A 15,153-nucleotide genomic window follows, 5' to 3' on the forward strand; every position below is an offset into this window, starting at 1 on the left:
ACAACAGTTTTGCAATCTCAGGGATAAGAATAGAAGAGCTGTAACATTATCTGTTTATTTCTGCATTTTACAACAAGTCTCCATCTACTTCAGTTGTTAAGGAGAATGCTGCAACGCTGTTTTGCTGTGAAGCTCCAGAAAACGCTCCAGTATCGTATAACCTTGGTTAGAAACAAGCGTGTTATCAATAGAAAAGTAATAGGACAGTGTGTTCTGTCTCCCCTCTAAGTATCTACAGCTCTGGAAACATCACAGGTATGATTCTGCGTTCGATATGTAGCAGTTGGATGGACGTGAAGGTCAGAGAGGGTTGGTTTTACCTCAGAGCTACAGTGCGCAGCAGAGTGTAGAGGAGCAGGATGAGTAAACAGAGAAAGCTTACAGACGACAGATAATTGAAGGATGGAGAAATCACCTCCAACATGTTTTTTCTCTTCAGCGAAAGCCTGAAACACCAGGGAGGGGATGATGGGGAGGCAAGGGGGATTCACGGGAAACGTGGTATTAATTTGAAGAAGCATTAATAACCCCACTAATGTCAGATCTGTCAACTCACCGCTGATTTAATAGTGATGTATCATCTCCCTATTCTACACTCTGCGGCTTAAGTTTAAAACAAAAAACAAAGACGATGGATCGTGCTGGATCTTCACCACATGAGCTGTCACGGATACATGGATCAATAGATTAATATTGGACGCTCCCTGCTGGTCAGAGACGCCGGATTTTGCATGCATCTGTATTTTGTCGGAATCGTTTTGGCTGAGAGGGCTGATTGAAATCTGATGGATAATTTATGTTGTGGAGGTGAGCCTGTAATTTCCAGGGGAGCAGTAGTCTATGTGCTTGGCTGGCCACCATGAATGATTAATACGTAAACATTATTCATAACTTTCCCTCATAAATTTAGCCGGTCATTAATTCTGCCAGCCTCCACACAGGTCGAGAGGGGAGGGAAGGTGGAGGAGTGAAGTAGCTGTGGATGTGAGCAGACAGCAGAGAAACGGACGTCGATGCGACTCTCACTGTCGTTCGTTCGGCTCGGGTATACCTGCTTTTGTGTTTGTTTTTTTGGAACAGCGGTCTAATGTGATGGTTTAACATGCTGTTAACATTTTCAGTCTAGCGGTTTGAACTAATTAGCTGCTAATTAGCCGGTGTTGTCCTCTGAGAGATGCTGCTCTGTGTTTTTTTTTTTTTCTTTTCCCAGAAAGATGGGCTTCAGAGAACAGCTGATCGGAGGTGAGAGGCTTCTGACAGCAATAAGAGGAGAGTGATTGTTCTCGTTAATGAGTGCAAGAAACACACTCTGCCTGGGACTGAGAGTCTGATTAGATAGCTGCTCTGTAGACACAGAAAAGGAGGCATGTCTCTATTACCACTTTTACAACAAAATTAGTGTGTAAACAGGTTTTTTTTAAAATAGGTGATCAACAGCTGCTTCACACCGATGAGATACAACACCTATGTACATGTGTCATGTTCCATTTTTGTCTCCGTCGCCCAGTTTGCGGAAACTTTAACTTTAAGTACACTTCACGATCAGATGTATATTATATACACAACTGACACCTCGGCAGTGCTGCCTCCCTGAAACAGGTAACATACGTTATATTTCTTTTGTACTTTTATACTTACAAATGTATCTAAATGTTTCCTTTCAATGGCCTTAAACAAATACTCTAGTCTACAGTACACCCTACCTCTCTCCCCATGTGTGCCATTGTCGTGTGACGTCAGAGAACTGCTTCTTCATGAAGTGGTGGTAGATGGATTTGCCAAAGTTTACCAGAAAGGAAAGTCAACTTTGAGCAGCGTTTCATTGTTAAGTGCGGCCTGTAGATGCTGATATCAGCAGTACAGTGAGTACTTGCAGGCTCCAGTAACACAAGGGATGTCTGGTTGTGTTTTTCTACATCAGCGGTGCATTATTTATGGTTTTGTTGGTCACGTCATCTGAATGTTTTCCAAACTTTGTTATAGTGTTCAGCCTCAATGCATTGAATATTTTACAGTCTAGACAAAACAACGTTTGTGAGACTTGAAGTTGACTTTACAAGGCCAACCGTGTATAAAGCAACCCTGGATGCTTTATAGAAATAAAAAAGTTTGTTTTCACTTTCAAAGAAACTCTTGCTTTATTTTATTTTATATTATTTGACTTTGTTTGTTGTTTTTATTGGTGTTTTCTTCAGACTTCAGACACACACACACACGCAGGAACATCCATCACACTAATATTCCAGTATTTTTTTATGTTGTTGTTGTTGTTGTTGCTGCCATTGTCTGTATTAAGTGTTTGTTTGTCCTCCCTCAACATGTTCATCATGTTTTTTAGTGTAGGTACAATGTATGTCCTACTTAAATTTGTAAAGACTAGGATCATAAGGTTGAATTACAGCTGTTGCAGCTGCAGTGTCTCTGGGCTCGTAGGCAGAGCAGACAGGCTTGCTTGTCTTGCTTGTCTTGCTACACGAAGGCCTTACACACTAATAGGGATATTTTTCTAAGTGATATTTTCCCCCTCTGTCCACACGACCTTAGTTGTACAGAAATATCTCAGTACACACAAGAATGCTAAAAACAGGCATGCCGGGCCAGTAGGTGGCTTTAAAAGTCTTCATCAATGATGCGTTAAAGTCTTTGGGGCTTGTGACTTAAACGGTAGCAGCTATTTATTAATTTATTTGCAGTTATTTTACAGATATTTCCGTACCTTTTGATTTAACACCTTTCTGGTACACTGCCCGAGGTGCTGTGGAGAAACAGGAGATTCAAAAGGTGATTCATTTGTGTGGACAGACGACGAGGTGGAGTTATTCCTCACAGAAAGCAACAATGGAGTTTAATGAATGACATCGTTCAACAAAACCAGCTTGATTTTTGGTCATCTTTTAGTCTTTTGATTCATCACTGTCTCTGTGAAGATTTCCCATCAGAGCTCATATCGACTCCAGACTTTAATTTTCAGGCAGACAGGCAGATTTAGAGGCCGATAACCGGGTGTGGGTTGATCCATTTGCTCCTGAGAAGCTGCTTCTGTGTCGTCCACCTGCGTCTTTCAGCCACAAGGTGTTCCCCTGTCACTAGTCTTAATTAACCATGATGCATTTCTGCTGATTTGAGTCCAACACAGAGAAATGAGCTCCTCCATCCGACTGCAGCACTTTAATAAGGAGAGGTGGCATCGAGTCAAGATTGGGCCCATCTCAGCGGGGGAAATACGGATTGTTAGGATGTCGATATGTGGTGTGCTCATTTGCATTCTATAAAACACACACACACACACACACACACACACACACACACACACACACATAGACGCCAATAGGCCCTTTTTACATTGGCTGATCATTAATGCAGGGGCTTGTGTTTCTCCTGGCTGCGGATCAATACAGGTTTAGATGCATGCGGCGCTTAAGTTGGATGGTCTATAAATAACTCAGTTTGAGGTTCAGCTCATGACCGGATGGGATGATGGATGGCTGAGGGGCGGCGTTTTTTTTTTTGTTCGATAGCGGAGGTGATATAAAAGCTTCAAAAGATCCACTCTCCAGGGTGTCTTGGAAAGGTTGGACGCTTTGACCAGAAGGTGTAATTTTTTACATGCCTTCAGAGGCTGCCAACGTATTCCCCTTCTTCTTTTTTCTATTTGCTCTGCTTTAAAGGAACAGTTTACCCAAAAATAAAAAAAATGAGTCTGTGGCATTTTACATCACATAAATTAGCCTAGCAGCCAGTAGACTTCTCCTCAACTCCGTTTAACAAATTTACATTTTTATTTCTACTTTTTCTTACTGACCATTGGTTTAAGTCACCGCATCTCCCCACAGAACATTGCGGTTGAATTTCAGCTTGCATGCACGTTTTTTTTCAGCCTATCATTGATGTAACAGATCAGCTGATGTAGCTGTAACGAGAGCAACAAGCTAGCGGACTGCTGAGTGAGAAGCCTCTCTGTCTGTTGATCTGTCCTTTCGCTCAAGTCCAAAATATTTCCACACTGCTGTTTTTTTTTTTTTCCTGACAGGGAAGCAAAAATATCCTCATCGTCCTCTTCTTGGCTGCTTGCTGGCGTTGTATGTTTGGGCGGGAGGATTTTAACAAAAAGGCGCATCTTAAAAATGATGATGTGGATCGATGTTTTCACTTTGCATCGATCACCTTGGATTGTTGATCACTGAATCAATATATCGATAGATGGATCATTGCATCCCTAATAAACAGTACTGCAGGTATATATATTTTTGATCCTGAACTGGTCCTGACTTCAGATCAGCTGCAGATCCAACACATCATTACCAGGAGAGGAGAGGCTTCTCTTCTCGGTTGAAAAACCGTAAAATCGAGCCTCTGCTGCCACTCATTTGAAGTTGTCAGAGTTCCCCTAAACAACATTGATTGACTTTTAACTGACTTCTGGCAGCGGGGCTTGTTATCAGCCGGGATGTGCTGACTCCAGCTCTCAGCCCTCATGTAACAACTCAGCCCTCTCTGCTTCTGCATTAGCACTTTAAAGCACATCTGTTGGCTGCCAGGGCAATTACCGCCACAGATACGATGATTTCACATGAAGATTTTTCCCCAATCATGGACGGAAAATGAGGCTGGAATTTTAAAATGAAGGAACTAATGATGGAGCTGGAAACATGTTTAGGATCGATGGGAAAAAAAAAGATGTATGTGAGGAGAAAAAACCCTGAAGAAGGAATATATCAGTGGTTGTGAATCGTACGTGCTGCTCTCCTTCCACATTGTACTTTACTCGTGCTGACCCACATTTCCTGTTGGTTTGCCTCCGAGGACTTGGCTTGGTTATCAGGGTTGCATCTCTCCGTCTGGCCATTTTTAAACAAAAAAGGAATTTTCTAAACAAAGCCATATGCTGCGCTGGAGTCCTCTCTTTCTCCATCACACACAAGCAATCTGACTTGTGCAGCTCTCACAGTCAAGAGCCACACATGAAAATGGGAAATCTGAGTGAAGTTGTCAGAGAGACTATTTCATGAATTAAACAACACAAATAATCCAAATCAAGTGTCGAGGATCCAGTCAGAATGAAAGATTGTCAGGCTGTTTTAGAGCTGCAACGATTAGTCGATCAAAAACATATGAATCACCAACAATTATAATAATCGATTAATCATTTTCAGTCAAAAAACGTCAAATATTTGTTGGTTCCAGCTTCTTGAATGTGAGGATTTGCAGCTTTTCTTTGTCATTTATGACAACAAATGAAGAGTCTTTGTGTTTTGGACTGTTGGTTGGATAAAAGAGGCATCCTGAAGACGTCACTTTGGGCTTTGAGTTTTTTTCACAATTTGTTTTTGGACATTTTATAGACTCAACTATGAATGAATCAATCAATCTAAAATTAAAATTAATCAATAGATTAATTGACAGCATATCACAGAGATTCCCATAGGAATGAATGGATCTCCGGTTGACTCGCCGAACATATACGTTTGTGGAAGTGAGGCGTCAGCAAAATGTCTTTTGTTTTTTGGTTAATAGAGAGCCACCTAGCAGCAGAAGTTGCACATCGTGTGTTTAAAGGGAACTGTTGGACCTTGGCGGAGGTATGCGCTTTACTGTACAACTTGTTCTGTCACATTGAACTCACTAAATGAATTGCTGCACTTTCAGAATGTAGAAACATCGCTGACAGTTGAATCAGATTAATAAACACTACTGCTTACAAAACCTCTTCTATCGTCCCACAGGGCGACGGGATGCTGCAAAGTCTCAAACATCGTAAAAAGTCTCCGTCTCTGATCATTGCATTGTGGGAGATTCACATGAATCACGCAGGTTTATGTTTCAGATCAAACATGACAGAACCAGACTTCCACATGGATGCTTTAAAACAGTCTTTCTTAAAATAGGCTTTAATTAGAAATGAGAATCTCAGGAAAAATCTCATTATTGAAGACATTCTGTGACCAGGACACACGAGCAGGACATTCAAGCCCGGATCCTAAATTTAGAAACTGTTCTCACATCTCAGGACACATTAATATTAAACTTCTGGACTGTGGTCATTAAGACGGCCATAAGCTGCGAATCCAAAGTCTTATTTTGGATCTGGAGCAATGACGATTAAAACCAAACAATTACACAGAATTATTGTTAATTGCATATGCCGATAGAGAAATTAGAGTTTTAATTGGAACTATTCATGCATTACAATATGGATCCTTATTCAAATTAATTAAAAATCTAAAGGCTGAAAGTTTCTGTTTCGTAGCTTTTTGCTCAAACTTCTCACTTCTAAATGTTGTTAATGTGTTTTGAGGGGCTTCATGAGTCAGTGCCTGTGTGAGGGTCCACCCTGCTGCACGCCAGAAGCTGGTGAACACAGATGTAATATAATTCACACAATAGCTTTAACGGGACAAGTTTTTGTTGATAGCTTTGTTTGCTTGTCAACCGCAAAGTGAAAAAAAATCCCTCCGCGTACATTCAAGTCACCGATCTGGGTGTCATTGAAAACCTGGCAGCGAGGCCCGGCTTTGCATCGTAATTTCAAACGAGCCTCCCGAGTCTTCAGAGCGGCGGAGGAGACAGCTGCCAATTCAGCCTGCCTCGCCTCGCCGCTGTGATGGATGAGCCTGCCGCGGTCTCTCACCTTGCTCTTGTAATTGAGGCTTCAGTTGTTGTCACACCACATGGTCATGGTCAAGAAGGAAAATAGCGAAGAACACTCCCCCCCCCCCTGCACTTAAAGGCAGCGCCAGAGATACAGAAAGTTTGGCTCGGTTTGATTTTTGGCTGTTTCTGGTGATGGAATGTGTTCAGGAGCATACAAATACAGTACGTTCGGCCCAGAAAACCCCCAGAGTGCACTGTGGTTTTTAAAACCTTTCACCTGGCTTTTTTCCAGGAAGTAAATGTCACTAAATCGCCCTTGGCATTAAAGTTATAGTGGAGATTTCACAGGTAATCAAATCTGTTTGATTTAGTTTAGTGTCAGAGGGCTTTCAGAGCAGAATGATGTGAATAAAACACTTTATGAATTTCTGTTGGACAGTCTGTGGTGCAGACTGAAATATCTCAGGCACTCCATTGCCATTAAATTTTAAATACGTTCATGGCTCCCAGAGGATTCATCCCACTGATTTCTGTGATTCGCTGACATAACCTCTAGCGCCACCAGAAGGTTTCCTCTTTTGTATTTTAGTGACACATCTTGACTTTTATTGGATGGATTGCACTCAGATGGGTGGTTTGGCTCGTGGCGTCCCATTGCTGAGTCTGCAAATAAGAGCGCTAGATCCACGACTAATGGGTGGGACACATATCCCATATCATTTTAACGTGATAATTATCAATAAAAACGATGAGGTGATTTCCCTTTATCCCCGTTGACAGAGATGACACCGGCTGTGTCTCTGCTCTAACCTGTTTTTTACGTGGATGTCAAAACGTTCGCAAGACAATCCGCCATGCACAAGCAGGATGTGTTTGCCGCCTGTAAGCTATGCCAACTAGCTACCAGAAGCTATCTACAGTTAGTTTGTTTAATATGGACAGACCAGTCACCATGTACCAGTCTCGTACCTGACAGATGGTCCATCCTCTCCTTGTATCTATAAACCGACCTGCTGTGCAGAAATTTACGGCCTTTCACGTTTCCAAAGTGGATCTTTAACGATATTTCTACATGTTAAACGGAGGCAACTGGACTCAAGGAAGTCCAGATGCCTTCGTGCGACACTTAGGGGCGACGTTGTTAAAGAATCTGTGAAGAGTCATCCAGGTCGTGTAATCTGTCAGTGTCATTTTGTGCTGGTATGGATCATCCAAACATTAATCAACATTTCATGAGTGGTGCTGATCTTTACTTTCATCTGCTGAGGTGAAAATATCTGTAAAGCTTTTTCCAAACGTCTTCATAAATAGAGCTGATGGGCGATAATGTTCAGTCTTCTATGAGCTGTTGGATCCGGAGATTGCCCCGAACATAATACAACATGAAATTACAGCGACGTAAAGTGCTGCAGTCAGATATTCTACACTCAATATTCATCCATCCGCCCGCTAATGCATTCAAGACGAGCTACGGTACGATCTCCACGTTTGCTGCTGTGTGTATCATTAAGCTGAGTGTGTTTTAATTCAAATGGAGGCTGAAGGCTCAAAGTATTTCTGCCTGGGCTGAAACACATCTCACATGATGGCTGAATGCTTAATATTTAATATGTAACACAGCCTGCTGACGTGTGAACACAAACTGTAATATATATGAGCAAACAGGCAGCGAGGAGCCGCGGAGACGCTCTGTGAAGCACGGGACGTTCGGCTGGATGTGCCGAGAGCCACTTGACACCCAGACTCCGTATCTGTCTCTGTGCTTCCCCACCCTTCAGATTACTCTGAGGGGTGGGTGGGTGGGAGATGACGGGAGATGAGATGATGCGTTCACGTTAAAGTGTGTGACAGTAGAGAAACCAGTCATGCTTAAGCCTGTGTCAGCCGCTCTGTGTTAACGGACAGCTGAGGTTTTTGTAGCTGCAGAATCGGAGAATTGGACGTATAAATCTCACACTGGTGTCGTGTTATGGAAAAGTTGTTAACAAGACATTTAGATTTAAATCTTATTTCCTGGCGTTTCATTATTCAGAGTGAAGATTTCAGTATAAGCAGAACAGACAGGCTCCAGCACGCACCGCAGACGGGATTTCAGCTTAAAAATGGGTGTAAATAACGTCTTCGCAAATCAGTTTGAGATCTCTGGGCTGCTGGAGACTTTTGTGACGATTGTGCAGGAGAATGCTGCAACACTGTTTTGCTGTGAGGCTACAAAACTTCACCCATATTTGCATGAGGTTGAAGAGATAATGACTGAATTGTCATTTTGGGGGGAACAGTTCCTTTAAGTGAGTATCACACATTTATGCTTGTAAAAGAGTACTTTTTAGTACACAGAGCAAAAGTTTAGCACACCTGTGGATCGACAGGATGGACAGCGTGCGGGAGCTCTTCGTTCTTCTTCATTTAAGTGGAAGAGCTGAGCACTTCTTCCACAGCTTTGCAATTTCACATGAATATATGAAGCTTGTCTTTGTCACGATGCAGCACATTAGAACTTCTCTCATTAAAGAGGTACCCCGGCAATTTAGCATCAGACTTCCTCAAAGGACTCACAAGAGACACATTTAAAGGTCCAATTTGTAAGAAAAGTGGACTTTTGAGTCTCATTCCCAACTCAGCAAAAATACTGAGGCATAAAGAGAGTTGGGAATGAGAGACTGAAAAATCTACTTTTCTTACAAAAAAGACCTTTAAGACACAAGTCAAAATGGAGGCAGCAGAGGCTGAGATGTCCTGACTATTAGTTCCTAGTATGATTCAGGTTAAAACAAACACTGGATCCTACATTTCCCACAATGCAACAAATAACATCTTTTTGCTTGAGCCTCCCTGTCTGCTAAATGTCAGTCGTGTCAGTTTTTAAAGCAGTCATATAATGTTTGTTGTTTCCTTCCCTTCAGTGTTTTATGTTCTTATGGATGTAAAAGATCTTGAAAGTTAAAAAGGTCAAAGTCCGCACCAACTGAAGCTCCTCTCTCCCACAGAAAACACTGCTCCCGAAACGCCTCGTCAGTAGTCCTGCCTTTAATTCTGTGACTTCTTGACATCACACTGCGTCACCACGTCACTCACATTTGCATAGTTTAGGCCTAGTGGCTTGTTTGGCATGTAAGAATTGATTTAGCGCAGCTGCTCTGTTGTTGTTAACGCTGCTGAGTCAGGCGTGCGTGAGCTGACCAATCAGAACAGACTGAGTATTCAGGGGGTGGGCCTTAAAGAGACAGGAGCCAAAACAGCGATTCTCCTTTAATGCAGGTTATCTGTTAATACATAAATACTAACACACATAAACTCTGTGTTGCTCCTCGTGATGAGTAAACTGACCTTTATGTGTTACAATGGTGAAATTCACTTTTGGATGTAACTGAACTGGACGTGCTAACAACTCAAACATGCTAACATTAACAGCTTGGATCTATGTTGAGTGTCTTTACGTGTAACATATGATTAATATATTAACCAATGCACCTTTATAAGGATAAACATGTATTGTTAAGTCATGGTGAATCAGATTTTTTCCACACAGCTCCGCTCACTCTGGCACAGACTCCCAAAACTGGCTTCTCCGAAACGGAAACTGATGTCCCAGTGCAGGAGGTGTGGAGCCACAAAGAGTGAATATGTCACACCTCATATATTAATACATGAGAGCTGAACATGCTGCCAAATACAAGTAGATTTTTTTTTTTGCATCAGTGATAATTAAAAACATTAACATTATGTGCACTAACTGTTATTTTGAAGACACACGATAATCACATGAACAGTTAATTTGCTCTCATTGTTTCTTACTGAAATGATTAAATAAAGACTGCAATTCAATGAATCGCATAATAATACAATTAATATGACTGAAGTGATTAGTCTTTGTCAAATCTGAGGTTTTTGTTTAAAACAAAGACAGGAAACATTTGTTTCCCGACCAGATGTGATTTGTAATCCACATTGTTCTGTTCATGGCAGACGTAAGCTGCTGTGCTCTGTGGCCACTAAAACGGAGCTGCAGGCAACGTTTGTCAAGTCATTCTTTTAAATACAACCCAAAATCATAAATCACACGTTTGCCTCAAAGGGCTCCTTAATCTGTGGGTGAAAACTTAAAAGCCTTTAATGGGAACAAAGGAAGAAGCCACAGGAATCACAATACATACGAATGTGAAGAATATGGATCCAGCTGTCACCAAAACCAGAAATGACTCTCCATCACGAAGACCTGCGAAGAAGACAGATTAAAATAAAATCCCAAGGGGCAGCTGAGTCACCTCATTCAACACAAGTAGCAAACTAAATGTAGGCAAAGTATGTTGCTGCAAACCCACAGATAAGTTTAAACTTTACATTGCAAGGTTACATTTGTTTAGTTTCATGTTTAATTTCCCTCATCAGGACGCTGCGTTTATGCTCTGGTGAGGTCTAGGCACAAAAACCCTTGGTTAGGGTTCAGAAAACATCACGGCTTGGCTCAAAATACCTGTTTTGGTCATCAGAAAAACAACAATTTCGCCCCTGTTTGATTGATTGTTCCTGGCTTCGTTTGCATCTCTTTACACTTCACACGAATCGCATGCTCTGTGTGTGAAGGAGGCCGATTAGCCACAGTTTGGCCCGTGTGTCTGCTGTTAAATAGTGGATCTAATTGTGTGCTCATACACACGGGCTAATGCGCATTATCTCTCCTTTCACAAAGTCAAACGGCTATAAGGCGAGAGCATGTTGGAGGACACCCAAAGAGCTCAAGCAGTTCAGCAACACGGAGACAAATACGATAAATTCAGCCAGATCGACATAGTGTGTAGAAAGCAGAGCGCCCGGGCCATGTGCCACACTTCATAGGCTCCGTTTAGTGGCTGTTGTCATGGAGGATCAAAGCGTTCGCCATCGCGCTCCCTTCCAGTGAGATTTCAGCGCTGTGCAACTCTCAGCTCAGCGAAGGGATTAGGCCGGCCTTGAATTTAAAGGGGTGGGGATGAATTTTAGCCTACAGGGGGTGGCATGTTTCTATTTATGGCATGAGCTGCATAAACTCAAGCTTGGTGTCTTGCAGGCATTCACTGGAGTCTTGGCCCTGTTTTGAAAAGAAATACTGCGGAACAATTATGTGTCGGCAAAAAAAATGGAGCTGTTTGACTTTCCCAACATGTTTGTTTCATTTAGTCGGCATAATGAAGACAAACAGGATGATTTTCCAAGAACGCTGGTGTTGACTTTCATCGACTAAGCATGTTTTTTTCCTCTCAGATTCCCCAAACTATATTTAGTTCTATACCCAGCGAGCATTGAGAAGATGTGTGTATCCATGCCGAACCCTTTATAATTAATGGCACCCATGCTGCGTTCGTGTCTTTGACTGTCGTCTTGTGTGAAGCACAGGTGTCACTGAAGTCATCGAGGGCTGGCGTCGCATCCGCCAATCACACCAGTGCGAGACGCAGATCGACCAATTACACACCAGCTGCGATACACGGGGAGGGGAGGAGGAGGAGGAGGGGGGGAGTAAAAGAGGTTGCAGATGACAGAGAGACTCTGAACAGAGACGTTTTGACAGGGATGGCATGTCGCCCATTTTCTATTAATAGTCGAATATTTGTAGTTGAGTGAATCCGTCTTCCTCTCAGGCAGTTCCCAACTCTTCAGTCTTTCCATCAAAACTTTGGTCACGCCACTGATGTGGCATTTAAACAGAATAAACATGAAGTTATCCTCTCCTGAAAAAGATTGTTCAACTTTAACTTTTATCTCGACTCCAAAAAATATCACATCACAGAAACTCACTGACTGAGTCATACTGAGTCAAAAGGGAGAATTTCTTTGAAACACGATTTATTTACCATTTTCATCAATTTATCACTCTAATAGACGAGCCAGAGGCAATTCAAGACATCACTACAGCACAAAGTAAATCCCCCTAAAAGCACAAATGGTTCTTTTTATGTTTCAGATTAAATAAACTAGATACAGTCTGTTAATTAGTGACCGTGAGAGATGTTGGAAGGAGTGATTTTCAGGGTAATGTTGGTCTGTAGGTCCACGACTGGAATATCTAAACAACAACATCTGAATGGACGGTCAGGACAGTTTGTAGAGTTTCATGGAGGCCAGAAGATGAATCCTACTGACTTTGGTTGTCCCATGACTTTTCATCTTACACCAGCATCCAACGTTTTTGGTTTTTAGTGACATTTCTTAACATCTGTTGGAAGGATTACCGTAGCATTTGGTTGAGACATTCATGTTACCGTCAAGATGAACTGTGACTTTTCATAGCTCCATGGTCAAGTCAAAATTTCAGGTCGTCCAATACTTACACTTGATGCAAAATACCTGATCTCATGAGCCTCAGCTAGTTTTAAGTGCTAATAAGTCGGCTAAATGTTTGCATGCTAACACGCTAAGGTGAACATAATATACATTGTACCTACATCAGCATGTTGGCATAGTGGGGCAGCCGTGCTTCAGGAAGTAGAGTGGGTCGTTCAGTAATCAGAAGGTTGCTGTTTCAGTTCCCCGGCTGCATGTTGAAGTGTCCTTGAGCAAGACGCTGAACAACTGATGAGCAAGTCGGCACGTTTCCATGGCAGCCTGTTACATCAGTGTATGACCGTGTGTGTAAATGGTTAATGTGACAAGTGTTATTAAAACGCCTTTAGTGGTCAGCAGACTGGAAAAGAGCTATAGAAATGAAAGTTTTACCAATTTCATCATCAAAATTTCCAACTTGCGACCACCAACGGCAAAAAATACTGACTGACTGTGACTCTCTTTGGCAAGTGACCACATAAATGAACCTTAAACAGTTCAGCCTCCTTGCATACATGAAAAAAAGTTTAGTTTAGTTTTGAGTTTACAGGTAAGAATTCCACTTTTTCTAGCAAGAAGTCGGAAATTCTTCTAGTTTTGAGTTGTCGTGAACGCAGCGTACGCTTAGGTCTGCTTAGCAAAGGTTAGCACGCTGAACAAGCTAAACTAAGACTGTGGCTGATAACCTGACATTAGCATTTAGCTCCAAGCACCGCTGTGCCTAGGTGCAGCCTCAAAGAGCAGCTAGCATAGCACCTTTTCCCTTGTTTTCAGTCTTGATGCTAAGCTAGGTTAATTTCATTCTGACTCTGGGTCTAATTCTTATATTGTACAGAGATGAACCTGTTATTGTTCTCTGTCATGTAACTCTTGCAAAAGCTGCTTGTGCAGTATATTTGCGGTACAGTGTGCTGTAGTGTTTATGGTAACAGAAGCTATTTTTCCTACAATATGTCCCAGTTGCTTGTGATAACGGACTGTGAATGTGTTCCCAGTGATTCCAGTTTCTAAAAAGTGAATGTTATTACCTGAATATTGTTTATAAAATGGAGGATAATGATTCTGAAGTCTACTGATGACGAGGTTGCTGAGAGGTGCTTCACTCTGACACCTGCCTCTCTGTCAGTGTTGAGCTGTTGTGTCATTTTTATTCAAGTGTCACCTCTGGGAGAAAATGGAAGTATGTTGCTTCAGCTTGAGAGAAATCATACGGATCTGTCGAACCAGAGGAGAACATAAAGTCACGAACATCTGTCAGACAGATAGCAGCTGCAGGAAAATCCAAGGCATTTCACTGTTTATCATATTGTCTTCGTTTTATTCTTGTTGTCCACGTGTCAGAGGGAGTGTGTGTATGATAAGCAGCCGTTATGAGCATGGAAACGATGGCTGTTTTTATATAGAAACATCCCTGGAAACAACAGCCGTCCTGCAGTGATTATTCCAGTAAAGTCCTCTTTAAAAATGCATGCAGTTGCCTCTCCTCCACTTAATAAATAAGCACTTAATAAATGCTAATTAATATTTCATTGTCTCTGTATGCGTTAATAAAACCATAATGAGCCGGTTCGGCTTTTCTCATCGATTTTTGCTAATTAACCGTGTTGATTTAGACGTGCACATTTTTCTTTATTTGTTCACTTTAACCCCGGCTGGGATCCGGCCGGCTCACAGCAGCAGTGGAGATTCAAAGAACCAGAAACACACTGTTAATCATGCATTAGTGTTTAAGCAGAATTTTTCTCTTGATTGTGTTTAAAGATTATTTTCATTATGGATTCATCTGCTGGTTATTTTCTTCGTTATTACCGACACAATCAAACAGAGCTCAAAGTGACACCTGAATGTTTTATTTTGTCTGACCAACAGTCCGGATTGCAAGTTATGTAGTTTAGTAGTTTTTAATTAAAGGTGCTTTTTGTAAGAAAAGTAGATTTTTGAGTCTTGTTCCCAACTCGTCAATAACTAACACATTTGGGAATGAGACTCATAAATCAACTTTTCTAACAAACAGCTCCTGTAAAGACAAGAAAAAGCTATAAAAATGTTCACATTTGAGAAACCATGAAATGTCTCAGGTATTTTTGCACCGGAAACGACTGCAGCTTAGTAATCAAAACAGGCTCTGATTCATTTTTGATAACTGACAAATCAATTAACTTTATTCACTGACTAATTCAGTTAAATCCCTTTAAATACCTGGAGTGAGTATAAAGTAAACTATTTCCCTCCAAAGTTTACTAGAGTAGAAGTTTATATAGT

The sequence above is a fragment of the Pagrus major genome, chromosome 13 (assembly GCF_040436345.1).
Source record: "Pagrus major chromosome 13, Pma_NU_1.0".
NCBI classification, from domain to species: domain Eukaryota; kingdom Metazoa; phylum Chordata; class Actinopteri; order Spariformes; family Sparidae; genus Pagrus; species Pagrus major.